The following is a 5,537-nucleotide window of genomic DNA, read 5'->3' on the forward strand; positions in this document are numbered from 1 at the left end:
AGTTTATACTTTAAGGTATTTTAAAATTGAAGAGTTTAACTATGACTTGAACTTTGGATAAACGTAATTTTAATTGGGTATGTTAGGACAGTTACTTTGCTAATTTTCAATGCTGATAAAATGGAGGTATTTGTTTCATTGTCACCTTAATTACCATGAGTTGAGATACTCTCTATGATTTCTAATCTAGCAGTTCAGAACTAAAAAATGAGTGTAGTTATATTCAAATGATCATGAGAGTTTCCAGGCAGAGATGAGAATGGGGTGATAAGCAAGGAGAGAGTTGCAGGGAGAAACACAACTGTAACATTTGTAAGGAGAACTCATTACACTATATTTCAGCCAACGGTTTTAACTGTGCACAGTCCATACAAAAATTCAATTTCCTCAGGGTAAATTAGATTAGGTTTTGTTTTATCATTCACTTTATATGAAGCTATTTACTACTTATTACAAAATGTTCCTGTGTATTAGAAAGCAATGCTGATATCTTCATTACAAATCATTTCAAAGCTTATATATTTGAACTTTAGCTAAGCTTTAGGAAGACAAAGCCAGGCACAGAGCTACTAATTGGATGTCTATTATAAGTGGTCATTCCTAGACTCATATATATGTAAGTAGTACTGCATCATATATATATATATACATATATATATATATATGTATATATATATATAAATATATATAAATTTATATGGATTTGGTTGGGTTTCAAGAAGAAAACCTTCAAAAGTATAATTACATAATTATAATTTATCTTAATTTTTAAAAGGCTAAAGCTTCATTCATTCTTAGATAATGGTTTCTAATCCAAGATGATACCTAGTCAACTATTTGTGGGAGTCAGAATTATTTGCTGTATTATTTTCATAATTTGAAATGAATCAATAGTCCACATAGAAACTTCATTCCTAATCTAAGAAGGTATCTGAGCTGAGGATACCCAGGCATACTCTCCCTTTCATTATGGGCTCCTCTGTCAGTACCAACAACTGCAAATATAACTGTATTTCAACTGGAAGGCACTAAAATCATTGTCAAATTTTTGGATGTGCTGGTATTGCAGCTGACTCCATATGGTTGTTTTCAGTTGTTTTGTGGTTTTGCTTAAAGTTGAGGAAACTTTGGGAAATTATGTATGTCTTGTGAATTTAATTGATAAGATAATTCTTATCCTCATTACTTTCATTAATTTTTTTCTTGCATTTTGAGCATTTTTTTTCATTTTACCAGCTATCTGATCACTGATCTCTCTGACCTTATCATATAAGGTTCTTCCCTGACATTTAAACATTACATTGTTGTTGGTAAACCAGAAATGCTAGATTAATATCTTTCTTTGTTGTCACTTGACCCATGATCACCATGAATAAAAAAAAATCTGTAGTAATCTTTTCGGTTTTATTTATTCTATTCATAAAAGAAAGGGGTTATCTAATTTTTGTTTTACTGCTATGAACAGATACCATGACCAAGGTAACACTTATAAAGGACAACATTTAATTGGGGCCGGCTTACAGGTTCAGAGGTTCAGTCCATGACCATCAAGGTAGGAACTATTTTGAGACTTTCTTTGTCAAAGCAATTAATAGACATTTTTCCACCTTAACCTCAGGCAGAGTCTTTGGACAATGGCAAAAAGTAGCCACATTCTTTACCAAATATTTCACAAAACAGTTCTAGACTACAAAGTAAAAGTCTTCTCTGAAAACTCTTGAACTAGGTCTCTGCAGTTCAAATTACATTCAGAAATGCTCCATGCTTCTACTAGTATGGGTAATTAAGTCCCACTTAAAACATTCCACTGCTTTACAAATCTCCAAATCCACATTCCTCCAAACAAAAGCATGGTCAGGCCTACCACAGTAATACCCCAGTTCCTGGTACCAAAAGTTCTACATCTTCATCCAAAGGAAGCCAAGAGCCGACTGGTTCCCATGTGACTAGGAGGAGAGTCTTAAAGCCCACCCCTACAATGGCACACTCCCTCCAACAAGACCATATCTCCTAACAGTGCCACTCCCTGCCCCAGGCATATTCAGACCACCAGAGGTCATCAACAAAGGTATATTGAACCAGAATTGACAATTTTTTTCCATATATAGTTTACTTTGATACACATAAAATAGTTTTCAAATATCTAGTTACATAGTAATTTTTGATAAGCATATAGAACTGTTTGTTGTAGAGGAAGATGTTATCTTGAGATTTACAAATGCCCACATAAAAAATAATAACACAAATGTTATGATAATAATGACTTTCTGATTGGATTTAAGGCTCATTCCACAAGAGGCTAAGCATGCTAGGTGCTGTGAATATGGTCAAGAACCTAAGACTGGAACATTCATGAATCTGATGGAGAATGAACTATTATATTTTCCTAAGTATTCCTAAGTATTAAACTGTGTTTGAAACATGTTTCTTTATACTTATAGATTAGTGTAGCTCTCAACACTCATAGGAGAATTCTTTTCTATTTCTCTTGTACCGTGTGCAAGAGGAAACACAGAAATTATAACTGGTCAAAATGAAAAGAATAATATCTGTAGAGACCTTGGGCATAAATCTGCCATGTACATAATTATTGTGTCCACTTCTTCTGGAGATCATTGAGGAAGAAAGTGCAGAAAGATATTAAGAGGCTGATGTTGGGGAGAACCAGAGTAAGAAAAATGTCTTCTGGATTGGTGGGATTGTTGCAATGGGAATGAAGACATGACTGCCTTCACCAGCCCTAAACAGACCAAGCCATGATCAATAATCATTTCATCATGGATGTGGAAGTGGATCACAAGCTCCTAACCCCAGCTGAGGATTTATTGGCACAGATTGTTACTACGATGAAGAATTTTTATTTTAAGGATGTGGTCCCCTGTAGCTTAACCATGATCCAGTGGATGGCACCACACAAGTACCTGTATGAACCACACAAATTGGACCAACTTGGTTGTAAAGCAAAAAGAAGACATGCAGCTGGGTAGGAGGTTGGGGGTATGGATCTAGGAAGAAGTAGACATAGCATAGGGAGATTAGTGTCATCAAAATGTAATATATGAATGTATGAGATTCTCAAGAAACGTATAAGCATATCAAATTAAAAAGAACTCTAAAGTTCAGCATGTGGGAGATGTGGAGGTCAACCTTGTAAAGGAAAAAGTGGGATGGAGAGCAAGGCACCACAGGCTCCTGTGACTCCTCAAAGAATCCTGATCTGCTGTACATGACATTATCGGGCTCCTGGCACACCAGTGAGACAGCAAATAAGAACCGAGGCCAAGGTGATGATTCTCCTTTCACTCCTTTCATGTTTCCTCATTTAGCAGAGCTTTCATTGGATCATGATGACAGTGTGGTGAGATACAATTGGCCAAGGATTTAGGGGCTTGGAATTGGCCCCAATGCTTTATATAAACTTGTAGACTGGGCAATAAACTCAGGTCTGTATCCTGATACTGGTCTCCAGAGTCAGATTTTCTAGGTTTTGTCATGTGACTCTCGTCTCTCACCCCCTAACCTCAGTCTTATTCCCACACCAGAAACAAATATTTTTACCCCATTCAAAAGTTTGTTACATGGTCTCTCATCCTTTGCATAATGTCTAACTGTGGGTTTCTATATTTGTTTTTAACTGCTGTAGGAGAAAATTTCTATGATGAAGGTCTTTTTGGTTTTGGGATACCTAGCTCAGAATATTTTTTTCTAGTTCTATCCATTTGCCTGGAAATTTCTTGATATAATTCTTTTTAATGGATGAGTAATAAATACTAGATTGTGGAAATGAATCACATTTTCTATATTCATTCTTCTGTTAAGGAATATCTAGGTTGTTTTCAGTGTCTGTCTGCTATGAAAACAGCAGTAATGAACATGATTGAGTTAGTGTCCTATGACAGGATGAAGCATAAGAGATCTTGGAACACTTGGTCTAAATGGGATGTCTCCATCAAATTCTTTCCCTAGAGTTCAGGGACCCTGCATAAGAGGGGACAGAAAAAGTATAGGAGCTAGAGGAGATACAGGATGTCAAGAAAACAAGGCTGTTTATATCCATATGAGAAAAGATAGTGGGCTCATAGGTAAAAAATGTAAAGGACCTGCACGGTTCTGCACTAGGTCCTCTGCATTTACATTATGGCTTCCGGTTTAGTATTTTTATGAGATTCCTGAGTGTGTGAACAAGTGGGTCTCTGACTCTTGTGCCTTCTCTTGGGCGCTTTTTGTCCTATAGGTTTATCTTGTCCAATGTCAATATAATGGGTTTTGTTTTTACTCTTTTTATATTATATTTTGTTACATTTATAAAAGTAAATAACTGAATGAAAACCTCATCTCTAGGTTAAAGATTAACAACTGAATTGCCAATTATACCTCCTGGGAGAGGGAAAATGAGTTTTCTCCAATAGAGTGACACTGGGTATATCAACCACAGACCTAATTTTCAGGAGTAGTTGACAAACATATAATTGATTCCACAGTTTGTTTATGTTTTAATTATTTTGTTTGGTTACAATGTGAGCTTTTTTCCCTTTCTCTTTGTGTGTTGTATTTTATTTTCTATATTTGGGAGGGTTTTGTTTATTTTTTGAGAAAAAACTCAAAGTTGAATGGGTAGGGAGGAGGAGAGAAAAAGGACTTGGTGGAAAGGAAGAATGTGATCAAAATATACTTAAATTTAAAATTGTTTTAAATAAAAATACAATAAAATGGAAAAACAACAAAAATAAAAATGTTAATGTAAATGTGCGAAAAATTGAATTGAATACCAACTTACACAATAACGTATTTTTTAAAAAAAGTTATGCACCATTTCTAAAGCAAACTATCAAAAGATAGTAAAAAATAATCCTACACCATAGGCCACACCTGTGGCACAGTGTAGTGATGGAGAAATTAGAGTGGAGAGACAGAAAACAAAGAGAAGCAGAATGGTTTCTGGACTATGAAGAGATGGAGACCTGGAGATGCAAAGGTGCTTACTATTCTTGCTCCTTGGTAAATAATGAGTCACACTGTCCATCCCTAGAGGCAGTAACAAATGGGCCTATGCCTTCTTTGAGAAAACCAGCCACTATGTGAGTCACTGTGACTCCCAGAGCTGCATCCTAGACCAGGAAGAAAGGTAGTTTCTGTACAGTGGAGACCCACATCTGACTGCACATTTCCTTCTGTGTTAATGTCTCATCATTGGACTATTTTCTAATCTATCTAACTGGTTGGGGTGGCAGTTCAACCATGAGACTGGATGACTCTTGTTGAACTACAGTTTTTCTGCACTATGTTAACTTTGGCCAGGGGTTTATGTCCTTTGTAATCTTATGGTTGGACAAATATTTAACCATCGTGTCTTTCAAAAGATGTCACTACTGACAAAGAGTATGTGGGCACCACTGTGATGAACAAGTATACGATGGAGGGATGAGAGAGAGAGAGAGAGAGAGAGAGAGAGAGAGAGAGAGAGAGAGAGAGGAATGAGAATGGTTTGTATACTATAAGTGAAGTGGAACTGGAAACTAGAGATGCCCCTGGTGGTG

Source organism: Grammomys surdaster, unplaced genomic scaffold, assembly GCF_004785775.1.
Source record: "Grammomys surdaster isolate TR1022 unplaced genomic scaffold, NIH_TR_1.0 139, whole genome shotgun sequence".
In the NCBI taxonomy this organism is placed as follows: domain Eukaryota; kingdom Metazoa; phylum Chordata; class Mammalia; order Rodentia; family Muridae; genus Grammomys; species Grammomys surdaster.